Here is a 9,566-nt window from a genome sequence, read left to right as displayed (position 1 = left end):
ATACAGAGAGAAATATATAGAGCAAACACAAAGAGAAAAACGAGTTATTTCTTTTGAGAATTAGGTTAGAGTTAGAGATTTGATCGTGATTCCGAATTCGTGGATACAGCTCACTTTTGTGGTATCAATTTTCGCAGCGAGGTAATTATATTCTCGCATGATTTAAATAATATACTTGTATGAAAATCTGATTCCAATAGTATGAAATTCTTCGAATCGCATGTATTATATTTATTATTGTTACGTTATTATTGTTGTTATTATTATGCTCTTTAGATGCAATTTGTAATTTATATCGTCTCATGATATTGAATTGTTAAATTTGAATAGATTAGCATATCTTTCCCTCTAATTTTGTTGAATTTATTGTAGACTTTTTAGATTAGGATATAAACTAAAATTCAATTGATTAGCGATTTAAAAAAAATTATGTTTAATATGTTTTAGTGTTTTTAATACATTATTTGGATTAAAAATTGTCTCTAGAATAACATAAGATGCTTATCTAATTCGGATTACTAAAATTTATTATTAAGATAATATATGAATATTATTTAGAGTTATAATAAAAAAAAATAATGAAGAAGAATGATAAAAGATGAGATAACATAAGAAGAAAACAACAACAACAATAATATGTACAGAAAAGAACGATGAAAAAAAATGATTAAAAAAAGAAACGTGTAACAAAAAAAAAGGTAATAAAACAGAATGTTAAAACAAGAAATATTTAAACGAAAAATAGAATAAAAATAAAAAAAAAGATAAAAAGATAAATAAATAAAATATTTCTTTTCTTTCGAAAGAAATATATATAAAATGACTAAAACATAAAAAAAATAAAAAAAATTAAAAGCAAACAAGAAATATACCAAAAAAAAGCGTGCAAAAAGAAAAAAAAACGTGAAAAATGAAAAAAAAATCAGAAAAAAACGTAAAAAGAAAAAAAAGAGTTAAAAACATAAAAAGAACAAAAAGTAAAAAATAAAAAATAAAAGATAAAAAAAAAGAGGATGTAGCACAAAAAAAAATTATAAAAAAAAAAAGAAAAAGATAACAAACGTAAACAAAAAAAATTTGATTAAAAAATAATTATTATTTTAAAAAAAAATGAGAAAGAATGTTAAAAATTGTTACATGCATTAAAAAAAAAAAAAGAAGTTAAAACCTTTCTTATAAAATAAATACAGTCCTAATCTATTTAGAATTTTTGTGATTTTAAAATTAATTTCAAATCTCATTAATTTTCATCTTTTTATTTTTAAATTAAAAAAGTAAATAGAAATCCTAAATTAACTTGAACTCTAAATTTTTTTTTAACTATAAAATACCTATATAAATTCCATCCCCATAATAACATAAAAAAAAATATAAAAAAAAATGTAAAAGCAAAAATAAATAAATAAATAAATAATAAATAATAAATATATAAATAAATATGAATATTTCAAATTTTGAATTAATGGACACACACCAAAAATAATAAAATAATTTTCAATAGATTTAAAATAAATAAGACGATTTTTAAAAGGTTTAAAATAAATTAGAGAATAAAGAAAAAAAAACATTTTTATTATTAAGTTAAATAATATAATATTCAAAATTAAGTCTAGTCATATCAAAATCAATGAAGCGACCGTGCTAGAACCACGGGACTCGAGGGGTGCCTAACACCTTCCCCTCGGTCAACAGAATTCCTTACCCGGATTTTTAGTTCGCAGACCAATAAAAAAAATAGAGTCAAATTTCCTTTTGATTAGGGATTTAAATAAGGTGACTTGGAACACCAAAACTCAATTCCAAGTGGCGACTCTGAATAATAATTATCCCTTTTCAAAATGTCACTTTAATTGGAAAAACTCTTTTTCTTTCAAAACAAATAAAAATCAAAAAAAATATTGAGAGAGGAAAAAAAAAGGGGCGTGACAATAATTAATAATAGTGACAATTTATAAAGAGAATGTTGTTAGTTTTAAGGATAAAAGAAATATGTCACATAATACTTAATAATAATAATAATTTATAAAGAAAATGTTATTAGTTTTACGGATAAAAGTGAACAAAAGAAATTGAATTGAGAGGTAATTTTAATCCAATAAGTGAATAAATGCTATATTTAAATATTTTCAGATAGTTTAAAAGTATTTTTGAATCTTTTTTTTAAATTTAAAATAACCAAATTACGTCTTACAATTTATTAATTTAACCTCACTTTCCTTGTCGCATCAAATCATAAACTAATTTTTAAAATGTAAAATTATTTCAATCACTATATTTTATGTAGAAGAATGATAGACAATGTAAGTAATTGTTTCATCAATATATTTGAGTAAAAATGAAACACCTTTCACTTGCTATTCAATATTTTATTATTCAATAATCGTGAAGTGTGAGTTAAAATGATTATATAATGGTGAGAATAATAAATTTTATGTTGGTGAGAATAATAAATCTTAAAAAAGTAATGATGTGATTATAAATTTTATTTACATATGGAATAAATAGTTAGTAAATATAAATATGGAGTTATTTTAACAAATTATAAACTCGTGGATCAATTTTTATATTAAAATAACTCTCATATGATTCCATATCATGGTTTTTGGATACTATAATATCAAATCTCATGATATGGAATCATGAGATAGAATCAGCATAAAACCACATGTCTAAACGCTGATTTCATCTTACAATACCATATAGTGATATGGTATCACATGGTCAAACGCCTACTCACTTAATAGTTTTATATATGTGGCAATTTTCATGTTCTTTGGGGATTGAATTTAGTGTTTTTCAATGTCTTCTATTTTCATAGAAATATATGCACTGTTAAGTTTATTTTTTTGGCTTCAAATATTAATTTTAGGACTTTTGCGTAATAACCATCTAATAAAATGAATATTATAGCAATTATATTTGTTTTAGTGAAAGTTGAAGGGGTTCTATAAAGATCTTATTGTTAAGTTCCTTTTCTAATAAAATGAAACAAAGAAAATAGAATTATTTTTTTTAAAAAAATCATTTCAAAATACATTTATATTTTCTATTAAGAAAGTATAAACTTAATCTAAATGTCCCACCTTATCCCATTAAATTAACAGGAAATCTCATCCTACCTTCCCGATGGAAGCATTATAATTCAAAATTATATTTCCAAAAGGAAAATGCACAAGTACTTCTTCAATCTATGCCGAAAATTTAAAAGACACACTTATACTATATTAAGATCCTATTACCTCTGAACTTATTTTATAAATAATTTTCTATCCCTTTTCAGCCTACATGACACTAGTTTGAAAAAAAAATCAACCTGTGTTGGGCCCACAAGATAGTGTCACATAGACCGAAAAGGGGTAGAAAATTATTAATAAAATAAGTTCAGGGGATAATAAGACTTTAATATAGTATAAGTGTGTCTCTGAGATTTCGGACATAGATTGAGGGGGTACTTGTGCATTATCCCTTTCTAAAACGAAAACTAAATAATTCGTAAAAGAAAATTTATTTTCTTTAAAGACTTTATTAAGACGAAAAATTTCATTCGATGTAAGATTTTTCGTCAGACTTTAACTCGGTGGGTAATTGTTAGGAGGAAAAAGTGAAGATCTAGGAAATCAAAAGAGAATCGTGTGAATTGTCTTGGCATGAGGCTGAGGTAACAATCACAAAGATTACGAATATATTTTGGTAAGAAAACAATCATTTCATTGTGTATTTTGTGAGTACGTAAAATGCACACAGTAGCCGAAAGGCTAAAAAAAATCATGTCGAATAAGTATTCTTTTTGTGCTTGAAAAAGCCAAGCACACATAGCTACCTAGTCCATTTAAAATTTTTTTTCCGCGATTCAATGAGTCTGATATTTGTATTAAAGTTCAAATAATTTAAATTCGTGTTCCGTATGAGTATCTATTTGAACGAAACGTTACTTATCATTATCAAAGCTTGATTTGAAATTTTTTATTAAGAAATAACAGTCTCATCCGTTGCACTGTATTTTTTGACGATTCGTTTATCGATTGTTCTCACGAAAAAAAATCTATTCCCATTTCCCCTTTTATCCGTGTTTCTTGCTTCCCCCTAGATTTTTGAGAGGGACATCACCTCATCCACTTACATTTGTTGTGTGAAACGAATATGTATACGAATACTTGTTTGTCCATTTGACCAAGTATTTTTCTTTTCTTCCTTTTAAGAGTGGGGGCCGCCAATTGAGGAAAGAGAAGTAAGAGGGATGATGATATATGTCAAGTATATCTTACGATGATCGAGTTAAAATTTTTAATAATATTTAAATATCTTCTGTCATACTTATGGATGGTCCTTTGTCGCAAAAGCTAGAGCATATATATTATTTATACTAACAGACATATATGTGTCATAATTTTATCTATCGATCTGATATTTATCGACGGATAAGATTGTATCATACTCTTCCCATAGAGAAGGACATATATGCTCTATTTTTGAACGACAGGGATACTCATGTCTTAAAAGTACGACTAAAGTATTTGCATGTCATTTACGATAGTTTAAGGTATATTTATCATTTTTCCCAATAAATAAAGTTGTGTAACAACTACACAAACAGTAATCTGTTGTTGAGGAAATCCGAAAGTTTATACATGATACAAATAATTTACTTTGTTCGCAATTTAATTTTTCAATTAAACCCCGCCCCTTTATTAGTTGTCGTGTCATTATCTATATCCAATATTTTGAGTCTTCAATAATATTAATATTTCATTTATCTAATAATAGTTGTTTACTATATTATTTTAAAATATCCAACAATATTTGTTTATTTTGTGAAATTAATAGAGAATTTTACATGTAATACCTAATTTACCCTTATCAGTCAGTTTTCTATTACATTTTTCAAGACATTATATTATTATACTATCCTTTTATTTATAGTTTCTTAAAAAATGTATAAAGTCAATCTTTGGATAATCATTATTGGACCGAGGGAATATCATCAAGAAATTAATTTTACTAAAGTCAAAAATTTGTTACTTAACTATATTTGTTAAACGGACTATTTTCTACACAATGCGTTCCACAATGAAATAAGTCACATAAACGACTCGTGAATTCAAACTTACAAATTAAGCATATTTCAACATTTTAAAACAAATACTCCCGTCTTTCATTTTTACTTTTCATATTTCAATTTTTATGAGTTAAATTATATAATATATATATAAAAAATTTATTCAATTGAGTTTTAAAAACTAATTAAATTTATTCTCATCAAACGATACGTAACAAAAAGTGAACAGGGGAAAATTAATAATTAAGATTTGTTTAAGCTATTCTCTCCATCTATGACAAAACAGTCAAAGTTTGGTGGTAATTTTATAAGGATAAGATATTTTTTTTCAATAAGTAGGCAAAGACTGAGAATATATATGTATATAATATAGTTTTTTTTATGTAATATATATAAGTTGCATGAAGACAGAAAAATGATGAAAGTTGCATGCTTTTGTATAGAACAAAATAGCAAACGTACAATTAAGGGGGAACCAATTTGTCGTGTAATCATATTATAACTGCATGGCAATGGGCCAAACTTCTCTCTTTGTCCCCAAATTAATCATTACCTTCTTGTTTGGCACATTATGTATGTCCCTAGTACTCTTGGATTAATGTCTCCTTATCCCAAAAAGAGTGAAAACCCTCCAAATTTGGTGCGTTCGAGTCAGCTTATGCATATTTCATTTAATTTTATTTTATAAACATATTATTGATAATGGGATGATACTTAACTACTATCTTTCATGGCATATAGTAAGCGTCTAATAATTTTATAGTGTTTTTGTCTTCACTAAAATTTATCCTAAGACCTGCAAATAGTTTATCGACTCAATCATATTAGTGCCTAAGATTTGAACTTGAAACCTCAACATGAGTTTTGAACTCCTCAACCACTAAGTCAATCTCTAATCTTACATTTAGGAGTTTCAAATAAATACACAAACATAAAAAAAATTTCAAAATACCTTAAATATACAAATTATTTTTTACAACCCCCTCGACAAGCTTTAGATCCGCTCATGTTCTAACTCATGGGGTTGGAGCTAGAGGATCATATTCTTGTTTAAAATTATAGTATATCTATAAAGTCAAAATTATATTTTAAGCATGAACTTTAGATGTTGAATTCCGAATTAACTTTTTTGTGTATATATTTTTTTATATTTTCTACCTAATAAAAAATAAATATGACTTCATCGTCAAGGGCGGTGCCATATGAGTATAAGCGGATTCCTTTTTTTATATATTTTGAACTTCTTAACGAAAATTATGGTCCATTCATCGTCCACCATGATGCATGCATGTGTGGATATCAAGGAAAGATCCCTACAAGTCTAGGACCACCAAAAAGAATAAAAGGACATGAAAACGTTGATGGACAGTGTTAAGTCAACTAGTAAACTATTTTTAGGTGATAATTAAATACTAACGAATCAAGTTAATATGATTAGTTTAACCTTAAGCTAACTAATCAAAGATGAATAGTTTTATGTCTCTTCATTATATTAGTGCAAAATGTTAGTACGTGTTTGGCTGTCACGTGATCTAACATCTTTTTTATGTTCACTTTTTCTAAGTCTCTTTTTTGGTTCCCTATTCCATTTAGAGTTCATACTAAAGCTTCAATTAAATTTGAATCACGCACCGCAGAGTCTATTCGAGGACAACGCTCTCAATAGAATTTTTTCTATACTCAGATTTCGAATTCGAAACCTTTAATTAAAAATAAAAAAGTCAATCTCACCACTGTACCACAAACCCATGTTGATCACTTTTTCTAAGTTGATGCCAAGTATATCATGCTAATATTATAAAGATGGATTTGTTCTCTTTGCAAAAGCCAAAAAGCATGTCTTTTTTATCTCTCCCTTTTTGTCATCACCAACTAGCATTATGCTTTGAGATTCCTCATCAAATTTAATACTCAAAATTTAGGCAATTCTTGTCTATACTATAATAGTATAGTCTACTACTAGCACTATATTCTTTAATTTTTAGTAGTCTACTACTAGTACTATTATATATCTTCTTGTACCCAAGATTTGCACTTCTACTACTTATTATTGTACCAAAGATTTTGAGGTCCATAAATGTGGTGGAGTCAATAATAAATCTAAGAAAGTTAGAAAAAGTGACACATGACTTTTTTTTCAATTTAGATGTTCGTATCGCTAAAAAGAATGATGCATAATAATGTTATTTGGAAAGGTAGACACTATTTCTTTCATAGGATTTTAAAAGATATTTTTACTAAGTTACGCTAAGATTCTTTCTTTTCTTTTTCAAAATATCGTATAACTCGATTTGATTTATTATTTTGAAATTAAAAGATAACATATAAGTTATATCTTAATTTCGAAAAATAGGTCAAATTTGCTCATATGGACGGACGCTCTTCACATTTATTTTGTTGCTTTTGTTATTTTAAATTTTTTTGTTAGTTAAAGTGTAATAACCAATGTTTTTTCCTTTTTTTTCTTTTTAAAAAACCAAAATTACGTAAATACATAAACTAACAATTGGTTAGAAGATAACCAAAGTAGGTCCAAAGTGGTTCAAGAGCTTTGCGAATTATTTTATTTTATTATTTTATATAATAAAATAAAATGATATATTTTAAATGATTAATTTATTTATGTAATTAATATATATTAAAATTTTTTACTTTTTGTAAATTTCAGTTGAAAATATTCGATATAAACATTTTATTATGTGTTGATGTGAAATAAATCACAATTTGAAGATACTAATATAAATTATTTGATAAATTTAAAGAGCAATCGATGTATTTAATTCAAGTAATATGTGTAAAAGAATAAATTCTTTCAAAGGGACACAAGTCAGAAAAATTCAATGTCTCTATCATCCAAGTGCATATAATCTTACCCAATATAGATGAACATATCATTTCCACCATGCAATAATAGTGATCATATCATGTTAAATATTCGTACTTTCTATTGATTATATTACGATAGTTATGTCTCAATTATGCATAAACAAATTAAAGTGGACTATACAAATGATCATATGTCTCAATCTCCTATCATCTTGTCTACTTCCATAATTTAATTTAAAGGTGGATTTAAAATTTTCGATGTTTGTGGATTTTTTTAATAATAATCTCAAAATTAATATTAATCAAGTAAAATTTATTGTACACGTGAATTGATAATTAATTTATAAGACTTGGATTCATTTAACAACGTAACTCAGTAATTTGTCTATTATAATACATATTAAAAATAAATTTTATTTTATTTTTATAGAAAAAGAGGAAATGAGTGAGGGATTGTAGTAAAAATATAAGTAATCTATCAACTAAGCTACTGAATTTTTTTGATTTTCTCGTATTATAGATTATCAAAATCTCATGACCTTTATCCTTTGTATTATATATAATAATTTGTAACAAACTAAAAACTTCCATCAAATAGTAAATTTACCAAGCTCATTGGATTGACGAATAAGGAGCCTTCACATGGCACGGTGAAGCCAAACCAAGCCAAAACCCTGAAAAAATAAATGAAAAAAGCCAAATCGCGCTATTGTGACTAGAGGGAGTTACTCGGATAGTAAACACATCTCACTTTCATTTTAAGATCGTGAATTTGAATCACCAAAAGAAAAAAGGTGGAGCACTTGGGGTAATAAAAAAAGCTATTGTGTTGCTGTAGAAATTGAAATTTTGTGGAACTCTACAAGATGCGTTCAATTTGAGTTGGGACTCTACAAATTGTATTCAACTCAGATAAGGATTCTTAGAGTCTACTCAACCCTAAACCCTAGTTTATGCCTATATAAAGGGTACAAAATTTCCTTAAAAGAGATCTCGAAAATTTTATAAAGAGATCAAGATTTTGAATACTCCACAAATTAATGGTTTATTCATAATTGGAGGTCAAAATCTAAATCATCCTAGTTCGAGAAATACGCCACTAACGGCAGTGGCCTTCGAATGATGGATAAATTCTAAGAGACTAGAATCAAGGGATCAACAGAATTGTACCCGCTATCTTAATCAATAAGATTATGTTTCTTCATATTTTATTTGTATGGTTTGTTTATTTTCCATATGTTTAAAATTTGTTGCAAAAACTTGCGTTTACAGCGAAAAATTTAAATTACTTTGAGTCTTGTTGTATTTCTATGTAGAAAAGTAGATTATAAATGTAATTCAACCAAAAAAAAAATAGCTCCATCAATTATATATCCATATCATATCAAGGGAAATTCAAATTAGGTTGAGTCTTGCTGTAATACCGTGTAAAAAAAATTAAATTTTGGATATGATTCAATCAAAAAAAAAAAAAACATATCAAAGAAACTATCCATCTACTAAAGTACTGACATCAACGGCTGAGCCAACTTGTGGTTAGGATTCATTCGAATTTTCTTAACGAAAAATCATATTTTCTTAATGTATATATATAATACTATATGTTAAACTTATTTTAACTAATTTCGTATTTTAATCTTTTGATAAAAATTTTAATTCCGTCACGAAAGTTAGAGTCCATAAA

The sequence above is a fragment of the Solanum pennellii genome, chromosome 7 (genome assembly GCF_001406875.1).
Source record: "Solanum pennellii chromosome 7, SPENNV200".
Taxonomy (NCBI): Eukaryota; Viridiplantae; Streptophyta; class Magnoliopsida; order Solanales; family Solanaceae; genus Solanum; species Solanum pennellii.
This window is presented reverse-complemented; position numbering follows the sequence as displayed.